At 36.7% G+C, this 22,943-nt stretch overlaps 1 protein-coding gene across 10 annotated transcripts in view; it reads right to left on the minus strand.

The window, feature by feature from the left end:
* CHRM3 (cholinergic receptor muscarinic 3) overlaps positions 1-22,943 on the minus strand; it is a 269,545-nt gene that overhangs the window by 190,660 nt on the left and 55,942 nt on the right. Inside the window, exon 1 of one of the 10 annotated variants that reach the window (XM_038130538.1) lies at positions 1,777-3,192. The exons of the other annotated variants lie outside the window; for them this stretch is intronic. The gene's annotated coding sequence lies outside the window, so the exon portion shown is untranslated. Of the gene's footprint in view, positions 1-1,776; positions 3,193-22,943 lie in introns of those variants that run through there. 10 annotated transcript variants of the gene reach the window in all.

The raw sequence follows: 22,943 nt of genomic DNA on the forward strand, positions 1-22,943 counted from the left end.
TTTTTTTTAAAGGCAGGTCTCTTTACTCCCCTTAGAATACTACTGAACCCAAAATACTGCTGTAATGGATGTAGTACACAGGGCCAGGCAGAGAGAGAAGATAAAGTGCCTCACCTGTCACTGTTACTACTGAAACGCTTGTCAAAATGCACCCTTTGTTTTGAAAAAGTATTGTATTGGTAAAGACAGTATTTATATGAATATATTAGTATTTTAAAGCAGTGTTTAATATTCACAGTTTTGCTATGTCAATGCATTATGCAGTACAATCTTTTAAAATTTTAGTCTTTCTAAAGACAAAATGAAATTCAGATCAAATGTGAAAAATGTGTAACAGAATCAATACTGTTATTTGGGGTCTTTTACAGGACATTGTCTTTCTCAAAGTCTGCAAGAACCATATCCTTATCATAAGCTCTTTCCATAACTTATTTAGATAAAGTGATTTATTTATTATTTCATTCATCATTTTCAGCTGTGCACCTATGACAAGGCACCAGCCTAACCCTGCCAAGACAGTAAGGTGGGCAATCAGATAATTAGTTTTTCCTGGAACAGACTTAGAATTCCCTGAAGGACTTCCTTCCAGGTGATGAAAGAACTAAAAAACAAAACTAAACTAAACAACTCACAAAAACAACATGAAAACTAGGCAAAAACCTGTAAAGCTCAGCATTTAAGAAAATTGTGAGGAGACCATTTCCCACTCTCCTAGTTCTTTCCTTTAAAAAATACAAAATTAATGTGAGAAATCAGAGTCTTTTTTACATTAGCACATCTTTACTATAAAGCAGTATATTCTACAAAATTTTCAGGAACTTTGCAGATTCTTCTTCTCAGTGTGAGAAGCTGTAGAATGTAGAAAGCCATCAATATGCACAATGAACAGGGCCTGGTAAGGTAAATGCAGCAGTTGCATTATAATTTCTGAAGAACTACACTTTTAAGTAATTGCACTGTCTTAACTTGGAGGCAGATGCTGTTTAAAGTGAATGCACTCCCATGTCAGTGGACGAGCTACACAGAGATAGATGATCAAGCACTGTGACTCAAACACAAGGGAATCGACTTCCTGCTGTGAACTGCAAAGTTATTAAAACATTTTAACAGAAGCCCCTGACCATCATTCAGTCATATGATTGAGGGCTTTGTCTTGCAGGACTAGATATCCCTGAGCTGCACTTAAGGATGCTTTAGTGACCAATGTAAAATCTGGAAATGGTGTTTACACATTCTGCTGACAGCCTTAATCTGTCAAGAAGATGTCTGCAGAGCCAAAACAATACAAGTTTTGGCCGTCCTGTGGTATTCTGACTGCCCATAAAATAAAAAGCCATAAAAAGACTTTGATGTTTTCAAATACTTTAAGAACACGAAGGAAAAAAATAATCTTCACAAGGACTAACATAGTTGTATTTTTTTAGTATGCACAAAACCAAATAAGGTATTATTCCCTACAAAGAGGTTTTTTAAGGAAGCTACTAAATATTAACAAAAGTGAAAAAACACCCAAAATACAAACAACTAAAAATCTGCCCACTGCAGCCAGAATCTTAATCTGTTCCCAGAACTCAAGTGTCACAGGTGGACAGTTAGAATTTATTTGTGACTTCTCTGCTAGACACAAGACAGTTAGTTGAATTACAGTCTCAGAATTACATAAAAAACAGCAATCTCTGTGCACCAGCTTATATTGGGATCACCCATCCCTTCAGCCAGCTCCTGCAACAACAGCAGTGCTCCAGCGCAGTTACAGGGACTGACACTTGTACCCACCTCGGCACCAAGGGCAGCCTGCTTCGAGAGCAGAGCCTCTGCAGTCTGCGAAACACAAAAAGAATGAATCTGAGAAGGAAGTAAAATTTCTCTCCTAGACTGACATCTCAGAAATATGGAAAGAGTTTCAGGCTGCACATGTCTCACTGTCATTGCAACAAAAACCTTTCTAAAAACCAGCAATTTCCTGTGTCTTATGCAGCTACACATGCACGCAGATGGAACGCAAACTAGGAATTGATTTCATTAATTGGAAAAGTTGCTTTGAAGGAACTGAACATTACTGACAGAAGCAGTCTGCAAGCATTGTTCTCTAATGAAATCTAAACTGTCATTTCAACAAAGGCAAAGGTTTTTGTTTTTTTTTTTTTCCTAACAAGCAACCTGCACTGAAAACTAATTAGAAGCCATAGGTACATAGCTGTACTTCACACTCAGTGAGAGGTGAATCTCAAATAGCCAATTGCAAATGGCTCAGCTTGTTCAGATAAAATGAGTAAGTCACTCAAACACCCTTTATTGTCAGCTTACACAAGGCTGTCCCAGTGCTGCTCATCTGAATAGGCAGAGTAGAATGTGGTCAATCCCACAGCCTGCCTCTGCTGCTCTGCAGGCACCCCACCAGGCCCCCATGCATGATGGAGACATACTTGGAGGCTGGATGCATCAATTTCCATTCCTTAAAAGTGTAACACTGAGGAGAACATTTTTGTACCTGCACCTCTAATTGTAAGCATAATTCTTGACTCCTTTTTTTCTTTCAATCAGCCAAACCAGTGGTTACTACCAGGTATAACAAAAAGAAAACACAAAACCCCAACTGTGTTGCCAGCTCCACACTGTGCAAAGCAGGATGGACACACCACGTAAATGCACACAGCTGCTGAACAGATTTCATGACAAAAGTAAGCTAGATGTGGTTTTCACTCATGGGCTATATTCAAACTGATTGCTATTTCTCCAGTTTTCCTTATTTAAATGAAAACTTCTCATCAGGTTTAGTTCTACTAAAATTTGCATCAATGACATGCTAAATGGCAGTTAATTATTCTAACACACTGAAAAATAACTATATATTAATTATTTACCAAAAAACCTAGATACATTTGTCTCCTTAAAATAATCAAAACTGGATTGTATTCAAATGATCAAGAATTCTGGCCTCTAGCAACAAATAAAACTTGTTTTAATCAAATTTTGTTTTATGTTATGAATATGCAACATTCTAAACTGTGGAATAGCACATTATTGCTTGAAACTCTCAAGTTTGTTTTAAGAGTGAGACCTCATAACCACAACATCTAATGAGTCCTGATAAATGATAATGACAATGAATCCTTTGGTCTTTAAACAAACTGTACTAGCCACTGACCTATTTTCAAAGTTTAACCAATTCAGCTTGTACTTCTAAGAAAAAAAATCTACTACTCAGAGGAAAAAGAATATGATCTTCCATTAAAATACTATTTTCCAAAAAGAAAAAATGCAGAAAAAAAATTGAACAAAGCTGCATTTGAAGCACAGGTAATTAAAAACACATCTGGCAGCATGCATTAAAAAAAAAAAATTAAAATTCTGGTTATTGGCACCAGTATCCACCTCCACTTTAAAGGGCAGTCTGCTCCATGGGCAGAGGTTCTAAGCTGAATGCATAAAGATTCAGGTGGTATCAGAGGATGAAGCAAAAATTTAGTCCTGGATTCACTTCCCTGTGTACACAGTTTTAGATTGTACCTGTGTCTTACTGTCATTGCCACGAAAACCTTTCTAAAAATTGGCAATTTCCTGAGTGTCCTACGCAGCTACACAAGCATCCAGAAGGAATACAAATCAGCAATTTTCACAAAGAATTGGCTGATATTAACTTTATAAGCAACAGGTATTGACTCAAAGGAAGAAAAGGCCTATTTACCTGTGACTTCTGAACAGTGAATTCCACTTGTAGCAGAGCGAGTGAAACTATGAAACATAATTTACATTTCTCTTGCATCCTTCTTTGCTTTTTTTCTCATAGAGATCCCCCACCCTACTATATTCTCATTCAATGTTTGTAATGAATTTAAGGCTTTTTGCCTCAACTCTTCAACGCTGTGAGATATTTAAAATTATTTATGACTATATTGTAATTTATTAAAAATTTCTAGTAACAAATTGTTTGGCAAAGGAATTATTTGTATCCTCATATAAATAATATTTTCAGGAACTGGAAAAATTCCCATGCAACCTGTTATGCTATGTAACACTTAAATGACCAGTTTTTCTGTACAATAATTTCTGTACAAAAATTAGCTCCTTTTCCCTGTGTGAGATATGAATAAAGTAGAAAAAGTATAAAGTCAGAAGTGATGGCTTCAACGTATATTCTAGCACTTAGCAACAATAGTTCAATAAAATGTAAAAAGACAAAAAAAAATCACTTCTTAACCAGAAATAATCATTGTGGATCAATGAATAATGATTGTGGATGAAGTTTGAAAGCAGAATAATCTTACTCCCACAAAGAAGCAATGAGATTGTGCTTAGCATGTTCCCCCAAAACCAATCCTTTATGTAGTTAACAATAAACCTCTATGCAGACCAGCCGTATAATCATTTGTTTAAAAAATCAAATAAAATACAAACAAACAAAAAGCCCCCAACTTTTAAATACTCCCTATGATATATTAATTAAATTGTAATATAACTTCTCTAGGAGAAATTAGCTTGTAACAGCTCCATGGCAGCTCCTCCTTAATGCAGATCAAAACCAGCACTGTGGAATTGGACTCAGAAATGAGGGGATGAGATTGATTTTAACTTCTTCAGAAGTCATTCATCCTCCTCTGCAGTAGTACCCAAACTGGTGCAGCAAATTCCCACTATATACATTTTTAGGGATTACGAAATCTGGAAACAATCCTGGTTTCTTTGAAGCAAAGAGAAAATTTATGATGTGGGGTAAAAGCAAGTTGTTAAAAATCCCCAAGGATCTTACAGATAGAGATTCAGATAGAAACATAGGGGTGTTCCTCAAAGGATGCAGCAGGCAGCACTGGAGAGAAAAAAAAATTAAAAACTATTCGGGAAGCAGTTAAAAATTGTTGGTACAGCACTTTGTTCGTGGATGACTTACTGAACATTTGAAATGTTTACTTAACCTGAAGCTTGCCTGTGATGTTCTAATTCACACACCTGTTCAAAGTGCAAGTTTTGGGGAGAGAGAAGGTAAGAACCTCAAACCATGGAACACAGGCACCAAGAAAATTACTTTTTGTCTCTTGGGGAATGGAGGCAGCTGCCTATTTGGCAGAACTTTTTCCTTACAGGGCCCAGAGGCATAATGGAATACCTGAGACAGGGTCATCAAATTTTCTCATTTCTAGAACAGCTGTATTGGAAGTAGCATCCTGAAAGCAGGAGTAAAATCACAAAAGACGGAAAGAAAGTGAGGTATAAAGTTTCGCTACCTTTTTTTTTGAAAATACTATATTTCAAAATCAATAAGGACCTAGTAATTTTTTTTATAATTAATAAGACATACAATATTCAAAAGAACTTGAGGAAGCAGAGAATATTATCAGTTCACAATACTCTTTAAATTGCTAAGCAAATTAGTTCAGAAGATGTTTTCTGCTACTAAGGCATAAGTACATATTGTACAAGTTCCAGATAACCAAGTTATATTACTGATTTCTATGTGGGTGATAAATCACAATGTTTAAAACCATATTCTTATTACTGTTTTAGCATAATTCTTATTTTGAATTAAACCCAAGCACGGAGAGAGAAAGAGAGAGAGAGAGAGAGAGAGAGAGAAAATAAGCAACTTTTTCCCTCAAAATTCTAGTGCTTTCCTAAACAAGATGTTGTTAGCCAAATCCTAATATTCTGTTTCTGCATTACTATTGCTCTGTTACATTATCTAGGAAGGTCCTCTTTCAGGAAATAAGAAGGGACAGAGAATAGTTTTTCCGCTAATATGATCTAAACAAATACGATAAAGAATTCAGATACTACAAGGACGTACTGTTCCCTGCTATGTGGTAGCTTTATTAGTAATAATTATGAGACTAAGTTACACACAAAAATCATTCAAGAGAGATTAAAGGCTTATGCTAAACTTATAAAAGCTATGACCTAAAGGCTAACCTTCAGATATTAAAAAAAATTCCGAAAGGCAAAGAAGAACATGCTATATATGGAAAGATAATCACTTTGTAAACTTTAGGCAGATGTCTGAAATAGGCAACTGCTGAAGAGAGAGAGCATGAAAATGCAACACTTGCTATCATTTAAAAGTTAACTCATCAGAGACGAGAATGATTCCAAGGCTGGAAAGGCTTAAAAGACAGGCTATTGGGTTTTTTCTACATTCTATTTCAAAATCCATGAAAAAACAAAACAATCAAAAACAAACAAACAAAAAACCCTCAGAATAATTCAATAGAACATCATCAAAGAAAAATGCTTCCATTAAAGCACAATGTTCTTCTTTGGTCACAGTTTATCCCTTATTATCCATAATCATTCATACTACCCACAAAACCATACAAGCTTGTAACTGCTTTATACAGAATAACAGGATAATTGTGTACTTAACAAACCCTACAAGAGTACAAAACAGTGATCCTACGACAGCACAAAACACTTTTGCAACTGGTATCAAAAGGGCAAGGGGGGAAATGAAAAGCAGCTATGACTCAAAGAATACTAGACACCATATAATTAATTCCACCTAATAATTACAGCTTGTTTATTGTCTCTTTTTATTTTATTTTTTTTAATCACCTTACATGTAAAAAAAGATTTGAATTTCATTCAGGCATGTTTCAGACCATGTAGTATTCTGGAACTACAACTTTAGGAAAACTTCAAAATCCTATTTTGTTGTTTGGTTTTTTTGTTTCCTTAAGAGACATCATTAATACATGGAAATGTATTAATTACATGGAAACAATTAACCAAATTGTTTTATCAATGCAAATAATTTTTTTAAATAATAAAGCATTCTGAAAAACTATCCTAAGTTTTGAACACACTCCAAAAAATTTCTGTGTTTGTTTCCAAAGGAAAAGTTATAAGGGTGTATGGGGGCAATTTTTTTTTTTTATTTAGATTAGTGTTTGGTTAGTTTTGTCTTTAACAAAGAGTTGAGTTCTTGTTAAAAAAAAAATCTGAATAACTAAAATTGTTTTAAGTGCTTCTTTTGCATCACTGTTTCCCTACTGCTGTTATTTTTAATAAAAAGATTATGCTATTTCTAGACATTCTTTGCAGAAAGCCTGTTAAACTTGGTGTCCATTCATTTTGAAATAAAATCAATAAAAATCAATACTATCTGCACCTGTATCTGCAGCAGTACATGACAATTCTGACAGGGTGAGATCTAAAATAAAATGTCTTTTCCCTCCAAGTAGAATTAACCAACTTAGACACTTTGGTGACAGGCAACTGTGTTTATATTTTATATAGTGACCATGATAAGCCAAACATTAATGACCTTCTCTTTCCAGGCAAAACAAACCATTTTTGTAATGGAGTTTGTTTCTCCAAAGGTTTCTAACAGACATTAATTGTAAATGTATGATTTTAATCTCATCCTGAGGAATTTGTGCTGAAGTTCACTTTGTACATCCAGCCAAACTAAAGATTTTTATGCCCTGTGAACTGAAAACATTTGATTCCCACAAAGATGCTAACATTTTTCTTTATAAATCAGAGAGTAAGCTACCAAAGTGAGACAGCTGAACACTTCCTAATAAGAAATACATCCATAAATTGTCAATATTATAGCTGTTTCTTCCCGAGTAAAACTTATGCTTGAGTGTCTGGTTTGTTTTTATTTGCTTTCATGTTGTTTTTTATTTGTTTTCATTTGCTTCCTTTTCTTTGCTTAGCTCTTTGTCATGCTTGAAACAGCTTTACTGGCTTTTTAAACACATTTATTTCAGAAGCTTGAAGGGACATAAGAGAATTGTACTACCTCTGAAAGGAGTCCACTGAGCTCAGACTGTCACTTCCAACAGTGGCCAAAAGCAAATACCCAGGCAGTAATACAAGTTAGCAACAAGAATAACCCATCTACTCCCCAGCTTCCAGACACTTGACAGAATCACTGACCACATATGGTGGGGGCTTCTGTGTGGTTATTGTCTCCATCTCCTAAAATCCCTCTGCATTTTTTTCAGTTTACCTCACTACCCCCCAAACAAGTTTACACCATCAGCAAACCTTGCCATTCAGCTGGTCTCCAATTAAATATATGTTCACCTGAACAAGCATTTTTAATGTCAAGTTAATTGATATTTGTAATATCAAACACAATAAAATCATAATACAAGACAAAGAAACATGCTCATTACAAGGGGATTTTTATTTGTTTTCTGAGTTCTCAGAAAAAACACACCAAAAAAGGAATGCATATATGAGTCTAGTATCTAACTTGTGAGGTTTCTACAAGTTCCACGATGAATAGGCAGTGGAAACAGACAGCAGGAATGAAATAAGGCTATTAAAAATGGGCAAGAAACATTAAGGATTAATCTGCTTTCCCTTGCATCCATTCCATCTGTCGGCACCAGGAGTATCTGCAGATCTGTCCTCTTCAAATCAGGTCCACCCAGAGAGAGGATGATAGGAAAATGACATGAGACAGAAAAAAAATTGACAACTAATAAAGCTTAGTTCTTTTCTTTGCTTATTGAACAAACTTTTGCAAATTCCAGATCTAACTGAACATCCCTATATTAGGGGGAATAAAATAGATGTTGTTTTAGCAGCACAGAGTAAGAGCCATATTCTGGTAATGGTTCAATTTCCTGTGCCTGTAAGAAAGGAAAAGAGAAAGCAATAGAGCTTAGAAAACACCTTTTCCATAAGAAAACATGTCACAAAAGGGAAAGCTCCATTGCTGTGAAAAATAGTCAGTTATTATTTTCCTATAGACAGAGACTTTCTTGAATGGATGGCAGATACTTAGAGAGGCAAAGATGCAAGTCTACACTGAGGTCTGCCCAAAACTAAGTGCCTGGGTTTGGATGGATGACTTGGAAAAGGCTCTTCATCCTATTCATCACAGGAATCTTGTCAGTTCCCATCACCAAGTCAAACAAAGCATCCAGTGGCATGCCTGGTGACAGAGGAGCATGTCTATACAAAAGACTTTCCAAGCCCAATGAACTTTTGCACCTGCCTAGTGAAATCTGGAGGAGGTCTTTATTTCCAGGAAAGACAGAAAGGCTGCAAGGAAATGTCCTGCAGGAGCAGAGAAACACAGGGGTTAGAGTAAGATTCACTGGGGGTGTCAGATGGCAAAAGCCTGTATTCACACCTGCTAAGTCTCTTTCACCTTTCTTCTACCTTAATATTCCAAGGTTCTCAGAGCAAGATTACTTTTTAAAAATCAGAAAATTATGACAACACAAAGAAGAATACCTTAAACTTGACTCAATGGGACATTTGTTGTTTTCTTGCACTGTTGGTAAGCCTTGAAATGACCTTTTCAAAGTCTTGGGTACAACCTGTATTGTGGTCATTTGTGCCAGAAATTAAGTAATATGCCATTGGCAGGGTTCAGGAAAACAAAGTTAATGAGGCAGTTGTGTTACTGGGACTGCTTCTTGGACCTCCCCAAATGCTACTGAATACACAGCTCACTACAGCTGCTCCCTGTGTATGCCCATAAATATGCAGGAAGTGTTAGAGAAATACAAAGAGGTAAATACCAAATCCCCAGCCAGGATTCTGTTGTATAACTCTGAAATTCATGGAAACCTCCCTAAGCTAAAGGATCTTAAAGACCCCTTAAAGCAACCTGAAGAACACATCTTGAGATATAGAGCAAGAATAGATTTAAAGGGCCAGGAAGCATTCTTGTGGTAAGAGGGGAGGAAAACTAACCAAGTGAAAAGCCAGGGACAGTAATCATATTTTAGGGGCTCATCACAACAGCTCTGTAAATTAAGGAAAGTAAAAATCAGTGCACATTGCAGGGAAGCAGCTTCTGCTGAGCAGATACCTGCACACCGACTGAATGTCCAATTTCTATGTTTGATACAGGGACAAAATTTGTCACCTTGCCCCCCTGCTAGCAACTGTTGAGAACAAAAAGCACACCAGAAGTACAACATAACACTCTCTCAGTAGCAACAGCTTGGTACTTGTATAGTATTTACAGGGGAATGCTGCCAAGACATTGACCTCCAACAAAGCCTAAAGTGTGTGAATCAGTGAGGTGCAGCACAATCCTCTCAAAAAATCTGGTGGTGAGTCACTGTCACAAATAGCTTCCTGCAAATGAGGAAGAGGCAGGAAAGGGATGAATGAAGAAATGAATAAACGGTTTGTGTATTTCTTTTCTCTGAAATGCTGGCTCTGTACAGGACACAGGTGAAGAGAAAGCAGCAGCAGCAGTTGCTCAAGGCTATCACATATGAAAAATGGTAAAGGCCCAGAGAAGATGTAAGACATGGTTCCAGACAAAAAAGATTAATGTCTTCTTAAGAGAGTCTGATTCTCAGACATATTATCAGCATAAACACTGCTGAACAGTTTTGGGTCTGAATGAACAATGTCATATCTTCTCCGCTGTAGAGAGAAGAAAGATTTTAAAAATTTTTTTGCCTAAAAGACAATCATAAAATAGTTTGGCCTGGAAGGGACCTTTAGAGGTCATCTAGTTCAATCCCCCTACAATTAGAAGGGACACCTTCAACAAGCCCAGGTTGCTCAGACTCCTGTCTAATCTGACCTTGAATGTTTCTGGGGACAGGGCATCCACCACCTCTCTGGGCAGCCTGTTCCAGTCTTTCAACACCTTTATTAAAAAAAAAAAAAAAAAGACAACAAAACAAACAAACAAAAAGCTCTCCAGTTTTCTTTCAGGCCCCCTTTGAGTACTGAAAGGCCACAGTAAGGTCTTCCTAAAGCCTCCTTGTCTCCAGGCTGAGCAGCCCCATCTCAGTTCTTCCACATAGGAGAGGTGCTTCAGACCCATCATCATCCTCATGGCCCTTCTCTGAAACCCCCTCTAAGTATGTATTCTCTTAGGTCTAGGATGTCTTTCTTCAATTACTAAAACTATTCTGGTTTTCCATATAAAGATATTTAAATAACCCTGCATATCATAAAGAATTTTATTAAGTTAAGACTGGACAAAACTCCAGTTGTACATACCCATGTATGGTAACAACAACAAATGAAAAAAATGTAATGTGTGCTTCCTAAAGGCAAAGAATTAGAGGATCTGTAAAATGCTTTAAATTTTCATTTTAAGTCATGGAAAGGACCTACCACATACAAAGCCACCTTCAATGTCATGTGAGAAAATAAGTATTTTAAAGGACTACTTTTTCCCTATGAAGAAGTAAAAGGCAAAATTTCCCTTACAGCTTGTGCCAGGTAGAGAGCTGTAATTGTACATTTTTCTATGAAATCTGCTAACATCTCACTGATAACTTACTAATTTTTCAGTTCATTGCTTGGCTAGAGATACCTAAATTAAATCTGGACACATCATGCCCTTGGAGTCACCCATTTATTCTGGGAGAGTGTCAGGAAGAGATCTGCTTTCAAAGACAGCAGTGTCAGCAGATGCTGTTGTAATTAGGGTACCAGACTGACTTTCATCAGAAAGATGATCCATTCCTTGCTTCAAAATACCATTTCTGCAAGGCCTTGAGAAATTCTCTTAACCACTTACACATGCCACCTTCAAAAATGAGTCAAGAAATGACATCAAGAAACCAGTTTAATCAGGATATACCTGGATTCAAATTAATCAAGTCTTCCTAAACGGATTCCCATTTCTTAAATGTGTATATTTGTTTCTGAAAAAGGTGAAAATTTAAATACATATTTTTAATTGCTTCCTGCTTTAAACATGCTGAGCAACTCTGAAACATGTAAAATGCTTTGGTAACTAGTCAAATAATATGAAAAATGAAAATTAATTTCTATAATTTTGCTTTTTCTATTGTCAAAATGCAACTTTTCTCTGGTTTGTCATCTTCCGGGAATGGCCAGTTTTACTAATCACAGAAAGCTCATTTGGCTATTTACAATCCTCTTGTGCTCCATAAAAGGCAATTAAAACAAAACTTCACGTTAAGATGTCTTTATCTCATCAGATGCATGGAGGATTCAATTCTGCTTAATTACTTTGATGTCCAACTGGAATAAATTTGGTTTAGGATAGCAGAAAAAAATGAAAGAAACAAACCAAAAAGGATGGCCAAACAAAGGGAGTCAAGGTACCAAATATTTTTATCTCAGAAATACATATGTCTGTTAGAGCTACAGGATGCCTTTACATATCAAATGATCATTAACTTTACATGTTTTTATCAGAAATTCACAGGGAGGAGACCTCAACTACAGGAACAGAAAGCCAAGAAAACAAAAAACTACCCTACTCCATTCCAGTGCATTAACTTCTGGTGCCTCCAGGTGGCTTTTCACAACTATGGTGATTTCTATTGGAGGAGCTGAAGTCACAGTCAATAATTCAGAGACTAAAACAGAAAGTACTTATTTTGCAATCAAAAGCAATTTTTGCAAAAAAGATTTTTCAGTGAATCTGTGTGTCTGTCTACCAAGGCAGAGAGGTGCTCCAAGGCATGTATATTCCTCCAGATCTGTGCCAGCAGAAGCAAAGTGACATTCCAGAATTTTTTTAATGCTTATAAAAAAGAAGAATGGTTTCCAACTATTGAAGGAAAAAAAAACCCTAAAGATGTTTCTCATTTGCAACAAATCCCACTTACCATATTCAATGTTGCATTATCAGATGAGCATTTTTACTATTGCTTTGTACTCAGTTATTTGTAAAGCAGCAATCAAACATTGTGAACAAGTTTTCACTCATTCTTGAAAACATCCAGAAGCAACAACATTTGATGTACAGTTATTGGTAGTACACAACACAGACACAGGGGGCTCTGCCTTACAATCACAGAATAACAGATGAAGCTTTGAAGCTTTCTGTATCTTTACTGTTTACAGCTGCATCTCATACCTATTCCATTTTTAATCATCTCACTTTGTAGAAAGCTTTTATTTTAGTCCTGTCAATTTCCCTCCTCCCCTTTTCTATTACATGCAATGCAGTATGACTCTTTCTGCACAGAAGACTTTTCTCCATGCTGCTAGAATGGTAGGAATAGGAAAAGAATCTAAACTTGTCAGAATTTTTATAATTACTCTAGTGACAGGCTAGTAATCAAATTACACCACGATCACCAAAACTTGTTTTTAAGTCTCTAATCATTCAGGAATGGGACAACATCAATATCACATACAAGAGAAATTACTTCTTCCCTAGAAGTTATAGCCTGAAGTCAGAAAGCAGGATTTCCCTTAAGAAGAGATCTATAAATTACATTGTATTTTCTGAAAATCTTCAGGAGTGAATGAGCAATCTCAGGCAGACAATGAGGAACTTCCAATTAACTTCCTTGAAATCACCTTACCAGCTTGTGGCAGAGGTAGGGACACAAAGAATTTTTTCTCTTGCTGTGGTGCTTATCAGATAGAATACAGTAACCTGTTTTTTAAATTCTTCCACACTTTGTATTTTCTTGTCATAGCAGATGTTTCTGAGGCATGGAGTAACCACAGGACTAAATAAAGGACACTGTCACAACACATTGTGCAGCTTACACATCAAACAGAACCCTCAGGATTACTGATCTACTGTTACTGTACAGAACTGGTACATTTAGTTTTTAATTCAGAAGGAGAGTGGCATGTGGGAAGAGTACACCAGGACTGTTTGTAGTACAGGGATTGATAGAAGGGAAAAGCCCTCTAAGTCACTCCTGCCGAAATCAAGCCTTCAGACAAGGGCTCTAGGTGCATGCTCTCTCCGTGGGTAAGAGCCTACCTTGGACTTCCAAAATGCCATTCATTCCAGGCTCACCTTGGCCTTAGGGAGCATACACCGTGTCACTGCAGCAGCAGATTGTGGGGGAACACCCTTCTGCAGGAAACAGCAAGGCACACAGCACTAAAAAACACCCAAAGAGGGATCATTTGCTTTGTAGGGTCTTCCCCAGGAGGATGAACTGCCCACAGCCACACAGGCAAGCCTGCCAGCCTCAGTCTTCCCAGATCTGCAGGGCATCACCTTCCTCATACCTGGCCACCCTGGCACCTCATTGCCCAGCTAAGGGACTGCTCAGAAAACTTTGTCTTTAGGCCTGATCACTTAGGGAGAAGAGAAGAAACGCATGAAGAGAAAGGATGGGTAACTCATGGACCCAAAAGCTGACAACTTCTCCCAGGTCATACAGCACAAGGCTACGTCTGTGCTACTAGCAAATACTCACACTAGGTCTACTTGGAAAGAAAACTGGAGCAGCCACCTAACAGGGAGAGCAGAAGAAGCCTGAGTGCTTTAACAATTATCACATGGTGCCTCTGTGACACAGGAAAGGCCAGCTGGCCATACAGAGGGGATATTGCCACACAATACATTTAGCAAAGCACATTGATACACCGTGTCTATAATGGGAAAAACAGAACCAACAAGCTGTAGACAAAAAGGAGCCAGTCAGAAATCTCTCAGAGGAGATGCCTGAGAGACATTAAGACATTTGTGAAGGGAAGAGAGATAAGCATGCAATCTTTATTGAAATAAACGTTGCTTCCCTTCTGACATAAGCCATAACAGGTAAGAGCCCTAAAAGAATAAGCTATAAAACCCAAAGACCAAAAACCCATTGCCCAAAGACTTATTCACGTGCTAGAAAATGCCACCACTAAACAGAGAGCAGATTGGTCAGAACTGGAACGACCCCTTGACAGTGACATTTCACCATCACTTTACAGCAGCTGAAGCGTAACAGATGCACAGAGCACTGCTGCAGAGAGGCTGCCCTGGTGACAAGGTGATCCTTACATTAGATGCTCTTTCTGAAAAAATACTGTGGATGTTCTCCATCTCCTCCCCAAAACAAACTGTAATTTATTTGTTTATGAACAACATCAACCTGTCAAACACACAGTTGCAGTCTATTTGGAAAACCTAGTTTAATTTTATTTTTGATTGATTTTGTTAGATGTGCATAACATCCCAAAATGCACTTGAATTTGCTTGTTTCATACTACCAGAGCAGCTCAGTCTGTCCAATGTGTTAAAGTCATGCCCCCTCCTGCTTTGGTAACTGGGGAATGCTTCTAAGTGGTTCTTCTGCCCAAAGTGCAGCAAAGGATAGAAGAGAAGACAAAGACAGGCATAAGCCTAAAAAAAAAAACCCAAAAAACAACCCAAAACAAAAACAAAGAAACCCCCCCCCCCTAAAAAAACCCTCAAAAAGCAACAACAAACAAACGCCACACCCATGCCCAGTAATCCCCAGCAGAACCATCTTTATAATGACATTTTCGTTTCTTGACATAGATATTTGTCTGCTAGGAACTTTAAGAAGGCTCTGAAATTTGTAATTCACATAAGCCACAAACTACACCAATGTAACACAGACCAGAACAGGAAGCACATGACTTAATAACATGACACTAAGGCTAAGAGGAAACTTTTGAACTCTTACATTCTTCACTGGAAAGCCTGCCCATGCTCATATTTTCATGAAAAATGTTTCTCCAAAGATCAAGTACATAGGTTTGTAAAGCAGGAAAGAGAGAGAGCCACCACACAAAACCCAGAAAAATTATTTAACTGAAGCTGGGCGTGCCCACCAGCACCCTGCAGCCAACTGCACAGATGCAGGGGAGAAGGAGAAAGTATCCGCTCTTCTATTAAGACAAAATGGAGACTCCTCAATTTTTATTTCCTCATTGGAACAAAACCACAAATTTCAAAGTGCTTTCTAAAAAGCAATACTTTGGTTTTTAACAAGCACTAGCAATAATCCATTACATCAAGTGTCAGCTCCAAGCATTTGAAAGCCGTAGATCACATCAGACATCTGCTTTTAAAAGGCAAATTGCTGACTCATTTCTGATCCACCATGGTTGACATTCACATCCTGTTAATGATAACTCAACCCTTTCATTTCTTCCCTGCACTTTCTTAAATAAGCTTAAATTAATTGCCCATTAGATATAATCAGTGTTGAGAATAATGCTGCAGCATATTTCAATTCCTTTCATAAATCAATGAAAGATGCTTGTAATATTTTCTTAAAGGATTTATTTTATGCCTGTATTATCATTTTACTTCTACAATTACCCTACTAATTAATTTTCAAGTTTATCTACACATTTTATCTAATCAAAAACTAATTTTAAAAAAAGTGTTGTTTCTGAACCAGTATAAATTGAAACCTTAGCTTCAAATTCTCAAAATACACAGGCAGTAAATAAATTAATTTTCCTTTAGAATAGTTTTAAACAACCCACTAACTATATACGCACACTTCTTAAAGATTAAAAGTATAAAAATTAAAAATTGCCTTTACCACTGTGAATTTTAGAGGAACCTTATTCTTGCTACAAGTGCTTCCCACAAAGAGGCAATACCTCAAAACTCAACAATAGGAAAATGTTAAAAATAAAAAAAAACACTAAAATTGCCAAGCAGAAAAAAAACAATTAATTTAAATATTAATTTAAAAGTCAACTACCAAGAGGGGGAGAAAGGAAATTATGAAGCACAAGGCTCTATGTTTTCTGTTTTATCTGCTTTAAAAACAATTATAAGCTTGAGATAAAGTTTCAAACAATTTTATAATGGAAGTAATGTAATTACCCTGTGTAGAAAGAGATCAGGATAAACTCCACTGGTGCAGATCTGAAATGGGATTTTTGGTATAATTTCCTCTGAGAAGCCAGGTCATGATTGTCAAAACCACGTAAAAAAGCAACATGCAGTAAGTAGGGACCCACAGGGGCTTTGAGTTATAAGCAGACCACTGATCAGAAAAACACTAATGCATATGCAACCAATGAGGGATAAAATATTGGAGCACAACAAAATTATTTTTTCATTAAAAGACCAAAGCTGAAGCCATGGGAGCAGCCAGGGATGGACTTTTGTTCCTTAAAGAAATTAGTTTACCCAGACTTAAATTAGCCTCATTGTTAATTTTGTTTTTGTTACATTTGAAGAGGAGCTAAAGGTATATAACTGTGTCCTCTGCTTTCAAATTATAAACCACTTTTTTGTGCAGTCGAGAAAACTGAAAATACCATTAAACAAATCCTGCTGCATGACTGTATTTGTGGAAGAGGAAAAGGTATGGACCCAAAAGCAGACCTCTCAATGACACAAAAAAAAAAAAAAAATCCAGGAATCATTAGCAATTCAATTTTGATTTTATTCATATATACATATAATTTAATATACACATATTACCTGGAAGAGACAGATTTTAGCTTTTCATCCCTTACTAGATTTGATCAATGTAGAATGATATGATCAAGGAATCTGCCCTGAGTAACTAAAGCACAGCATCTCAAATTACTATTGGTCAATCCACAGAAAAGACAGCTTTTAGCTTTTTACCTATTACTACATTTGATCAATGTAGAATTATATGAACAAGGAATCTGCCTGCTGTAAGTAAAGCACAGCATCTAAAATTATTTTTGGGCAATCCACCTAAGCAGCCAGATTTCTAAGATTCCTGGGCTCCTTAGAGCTGCCTTGACTCTCAGCAAAGTTGCTAGTTACTAAATATGTTTTCAAACATAACCAATTATTTTAAGCCAACTTATTTTGCAAAGCCCAAATATTGTTCCTCGAGGGGAAAAAAATTAAAAGCAGAGTTGACACAGAATGAGGCTTAAGCAATTTAGTCCCAAGGCTGTTGGCTTTGAACACTCCCACTGGGAAATAATATTCAACATCAAAGTTGTGTGTGGATGAGTTTGCCCCATCCTTCCAACTTGTTTTTCTTTAACTTTATTAAGTCCTTTTAGCTTTGTCAACCTGCTGTAATTGCTGTTTCACGAAATTGATAACATTGTGCCTAGTGCTCAACTTTCACTTTATTAACCAGAGCAAAGCACTCTCTTGTAAATCTCCACAACACTTAACCTTTGGGATTCAATGATCTTTGTTCATTCTCCAACAATTAAAGGATTTTCTTATTTTTGTATACATATATTTGGGTCTTCTAGAACCTTTCTAGTTTCTATCTCATAGAAATATGAATGCATAGGGTAGATTCTTGGAAAATAAATTATTCCTAGTTCCACATGAACAACTGCTGTCCTTCTAAGCATACGTTCAGATTTATGAATCCCTCTTTGTCTGAACTGCCATTTGCAAGAAAGGGTAATTACCAAGCCTTTCAAAGTAGCTATATTAATTAAAGCAAAGTAAATGCTAAACACTAAACAGTACAACTACAGTATTTTACTATATCAAAAAGATGGAAAATGTTGCACATGTTAACATGTCTTATAGTTAGCATTCTTTTAAAAATAAATGTTATTTTAAACACAGAAGAGCCTCTTAAAAGTAGTTATGTAGGAATAAAAAAGTATTGCTTCATTGGACAAATTGATATAAACATTACAAGCAATAATTTTTTCCTGTTTTTCCTTCTTCTCTCTTTAAAATAATTTCACCAGTATCTCATGATTCTTCAATTGTCTCTCAGGTGTGCACATAACACAGATCCTGCTATCTACCATGGCACAGTAACCGAAGAATCTTTCACAAGAGAACTTCATTTTCATTCCTCTGATAAATATTAGTTAACATATATTAAACCAAAACAAAAGAGCACAACAAAAGAAGCCAACAAGAACTTTTTGACAGTGAATAGCTTTAGAGATTGACTATCTCTATGAAAATTTCATTTTGAAGAGCCATTCCCACACGGGCCCAGTCCTTGCTGTGCTGATCAAGGGAAGCATTGTGTGACAAAGGCAGCACTAAAGCTAAACTTAACTTCACCAGCACTGAACTCCAGGTGAAGCCTGCTAAAGTACATCCAGCAGGCAATGCCAAGCTGGATTTTAAACATCACTTTCTCCTCGTTAAGTCAAGCTTCTCAGCAGCTTTAGACCTTTTAATACTATATACTTGCATCTTCAGTAAATAAAGTATTTCAAGAATTTTCCCCACACCCTCCAAAAGAAATAAATACCAAAAAGAAATGCATAAGTTGTCCCAATGGTAGTCTTTACAGGAACTGTTCTCCTCGGAAGAGGGATAATAATTTCACTCCCTTGTGTAAGCCAAACCAGTTTCCACAGCCCTTCCCATCCACACTGCCCTTACTCTTAATATTAACCTAAATATCTGCTTTAGTGAATGAAGATAAAAATATTTTTAACTTACCTGTAGATAGCATCCAAATCATTGCTCATTCTTTTTATACTCTTAATAGCTTTATACTCCAACTAGCTTAATTGAATGGTAAGCCATTACAAAGGTAAAAAAGTCAGTGAGATTCAGAAGAAATACATACAGAAATGTCACACAGAGCAGCAGTAAAGTAGAAGGGTGATATAAGAGATGATGCTAAGCGAGAAGTTTTGGCATGAAAACATTTTCTCCTGCTAATGATATAATTCAGATTATCTGGCTGCATCAAAGAGAGGCAGAAGCTAGTGTCTAAAATGATGACCCTACTGAAACTGTAATAAAGACTTGCATTTATGAGCAGAACCATTAGATAATGCTACATGTCATAAATTAGTGTCCCAATAACACAGCATTGGAAAGACAGACTTATGATCTACCATCCTTCTATGGTCTGGCTTAAGCTATTGGGGTCTTCACCATGGACCTTCCCAGAGGATGAACACCAAGTATTGTTACTGGGCCTCCCCTACATACATAGCACAGCTGAGTTATCATTGATTCTCCCAGACAACCTCTAGGATGAAGGATTCTTTCCTATGAGCACAGGTGTGATCACACCTCTCTACTACTTTTAGGAAAACAATTATCTTGTTTTAAGTCTCTTTTACTTCTTGTTGCTGTCAAGCCTGAATATAGGGCTCTCACTCCTCAGTACATCAAAGACACGCCTGAGGTATCTTTTTGTTAATATCTCCAGTTTACCTAACCTATGCTTTTGCACCACATTCAGAAGTTGTCCTTTGCCCACTACAATGCTGTAATACAAAATATCAGCAGATTTCCTCTGCTCCTCCAAGGAGCCTGTCCATGAACAACTTTGGACCATGACAGACAAATAAATTCTGAGGAAAAAAGAGTTCTCTGACTCTGAAATTTAACAACACATGAAGATCAACATGGGACCAAATCATAACTTTCCCATGATGACAAGGGATTTTTAGACAACCTACACTGTCTCAGCCACAAACCATTTGTGAGGGATATGCTGCTAATTACCATGTATAGGATGCCACTTCAACACATGGCTTAGTTAAGGAGGGATCTTTTTCACTACTTTAACATCAGATTATCAGGTAGGTAAATCCTCAGCTGCACCACTGGATCAAACCCTGCTAGTTGGAACTTTCCAGAGATTTTTCTTAACACTACGGGCTAAAAATAAATGCAAACTTTGAGAAAGGCAAAATGGTTTGGCTCCTCTGAAGTTCTGGCTACAAGGCAAATCTGATTGAACCTAAACCACAAAAAAGAATCTTGAAATAACTGATTTTGCATCTGTACAGAAATACAGCTATAGCAAGTTACTGAACCATGAAAACAAATATAGAAAAAAAAAAAACTTTAGCTTTTAATTCTATTTTTCTAAGGAAGTTTGCACAAAGTCACATAAAATATAAATTATGTTTTCACAGTGTTGTGTAACTTCTTGAGGAGGACAGTTTTAGTCTTTAGTCTTGGCTCAGGTTCTAGAACCTAAATCCAGAATTTAAAGAACACATTAAAAATTACATAAAATACAAAAGTATTGTAGCTTTATACAGTCGAAAATAAAACAACATATTTTCCAGAAGATATCGTATCTAAAACTATAAATTTGACTGTCTTTTGTTATTTCTACCAGATGAAGAAATCTCATGTGACTCACAGCCCTTTAGCTGTTTCTCACTCTGGTCAAAAAGACACATTTAAAATCAGGATTTGAAGAAGATAGAAAGAAATACAAAATAAGGAAACCTGGAAAGGTATAATAACTAAGGGGGGAGGGGGCTGCTTGTTTGTTTTACTTTCAGGCATGCAGTACTGTCGCATTTTTCAAAAATCCAGCTATGCATTTGTGCATGCTCTTAATGACATAAAAAATTCAGAGAACATAATGCTCATCTTCTTTTCTCACAGAATAATGACTAGAAAATATCCTGAACTGTATGGGCATCCAAAGGTTGAAACTCACAGAAACTGAGCTGAATGAAAAGTGCAAGGTCACTGATGTGAAGAAAGGCAGTTTAGTTAATATTAGCACAACTCTCCAATTAGCACTGCTGAGAGGCAGCATTTAACCTGAGCAGAACTCACATCTGACAAGGCACTGCTTATTCCAAGTTAGCTCAATTATTTTCACTTGGCAGAACACAGTGCACACAGATGTACCAAAAGTGCTGCTGAAAAATCATCTCTCATGGAGGTCCATAACAGTGGTGTTTTACTCCCTGCCTTTGAGAAACCCAGGTACCACTTCCTTTAACTATGTTCTAAGCAGGTATTCTAAATTACTCTTTTCCTCAGTCCTGATGTTTAAGAGACAATCAAGTCAACAGATCCTCAGAATGAATATATACATAGGAAAAATGCCATTTGCTGGCACTTTCCTGAACCCAGGGACTCATTTGTGAAGAACACCAATCCATTCTGATACACAGAAACTGTAAGAAAGAAATTCAGCCAGCTGTAACTCCTTCTGGAAGGAGACCTTGCTGTGGTTTGAAGAATTTTAGGACTAAATTGATATTTTGCCACTGCTTTAGGATGGTATTAACAATTGATCCCAGAGGGATCAGACAAATGGTACTTTCAGGAGTATGGGCTCAAAGCCAAGTACTAATCTTTATTTACCAGTGTTCACTTCTCTCTTCTGTTTTATGCTGAAGTTGCTTTGCATATACAAAATCAGACTTTTTGAGTTACTTGAGCTATCTGCTGTGAAGGACCTGGGTCCAGGAAATCAGTCAATTTCCAATTTCAAGATATATTTTTTTGCTTTCAGAAAATTTCTAACCAGCTTTAAACAGAGTGCATATCTATGCACTGAGCTTCTCAGAAATTGTAGAACTTCAGCATGATCTGAAGCTCTAAGTAATAATATCACAGAATTAAAAAGTAGATTAAAGTCAGGAAGATGTATTAACATGAAAGGTAAAGAAGAAATGTGTTTTCAAATCATATTTGGAAAGAAATTTCACTAAGAAATCGAATTCATTAAGCACTACACATAAAATAAGTAGATTGGGGCAGACACATTCGCTGTGAACAGAAACAGAGAGAAGCACAAAAGTAGTGGAAAAAAGTTTCTTAAGTCAAACTGAAAGAACCCTACTATGCAGAGGCAGAAGTACTATTTTCAGGATATAAACAGGATAACTGTTTACACATTTGTGCTCCACAGGAGAGGGCTGGCAACCACATTTTGTGCATGCTGGAACAGAAAGTTTTGAACTCTTGCAGGAAATGCTGCCAGGCCACCAGCTCCCTCCCACTTCCCCAGCTCCCAAAAGAGTCCCAACAGAGTCCAGGTACAGATTTCAGACCATCTCCCTGAGGGATGGCCACTTTATGGGCACTGACTGGGCAGCAGACTGCTGCTTCTCCAGATGGAGACAGGACAGAGCTCCCTGGTCATAGTTCAGCACATGGCACCACTTCTCACAAATTTTCTTTCAAATAGCTCACAGTTACACAGTCCATAAAGGTGTGCTAGCAAATTGCAGTCAGGCAAACCTTATTTTTTTGTAAAGAGAAAAGGCAACACACTAAAACAAAAACCAGAGAGTCTCAACTAAGAATTTGAACCAGAATACCAAACTGAATTTGGAAATCATCTGGTTCAGATTTTTTTTCCTTTATCATTTAATTTCAAAAATTAAGATAAAGGTAATCTGTATGAAAGTAACAGAAATCTAGGCAGAACTAAATATCATCTGAAAAAATTAGATAACTTTGTCAAGTTTGGAGATAAAAAAAGCTGAGCCAAAAGCCTTTTTCAGAAATGTATCTAGAAAAAAACTTTTGCAAATTATGAAGTTGATGCATAGTAAGACTGAAATTACATCACATATTTTACAGAGTGCATCACACAATAGTCTAATCTTTACTCACACATGTGCCCCATCTTGCAAATGAAATTCTGCTAGATTGA

Source organism: Motacilla alba, chromosome 3 (assembly GCF_015832195.1).
Source record: "Motacilla alba alba isolate MOTALB_02 chromosome 3, Motacilla_alba_V1.0_pri, whole genome shotgun sequence".
NCBI lineage: Eukaryota > Metazoa > Chordata > Aves > Passeriformes > Motacillidae > Motacilla > Motacilla alba.